We start from the raw sequence: 391 nt of genomic DNA on the forward strand, positions 1-391 counted from the left end.
TACATATATCAGTCAAAATTGCGCTGAGAGAAAATAAAAACATTAGTCACCTACAAGTTGTCAGCAAATCCTTTACATTTTACCAGTATTCATAACAGAATAAGAAAATATAAGTAGCTATAAAATTATAGTGCAAATCATATATACAATTAAACAATAAAACCCTATATATAATATCATTCGTTATAAACACAATGCTTTAAATTAATGGTCCTTGTCACAGCGGAAAAAAATATTATCATTTTTATTATCAAAAAATATAATTTTTGGTCATAAAGACAGGAGCAAGACAGCATTTTAAAATGTAAATTACTTACTTTTATTTATGTATATTCCCACTAAGAACAAAACTATGCCTATGGCTTTCAGCCGTCTCAGTTTCCTTAAATTT

General features: G+C 26.6%; 1 protein-coding gene across 1 annotated transcript in view; it reads right to left on the reverse strand.

The window, feature by feature from the left end:
- LOC107582356 (serine/threonine-protein kinase tousled-like 1-B) overlaps positions 1 to 391 on the reverse strand; it is a 19,783-nt gene that overhangs the window by 2,552 nt on the left and 16,840 nt on the right. The gene's annotated exons all lie outside the window — the stretch shown is intronic.

This window comes from Sinocyclocheilus grahami, unplaced genomic scaffold (genome assembly GCF_001515645.1).
Source record: "Sinocyclocheilus grahami isolate Dianchi unplaced genomic scaffold, SAMN03320097.WGS_v1.1 scaffold43.1, whole genome shotgun sequence".
NCBI lineage: Eukaryota > Metazoa > Chordata > Actinopteri > Cypriniformes > Cyprinidae > Sinocyclocheilus > Sinocyclocheilus grahami.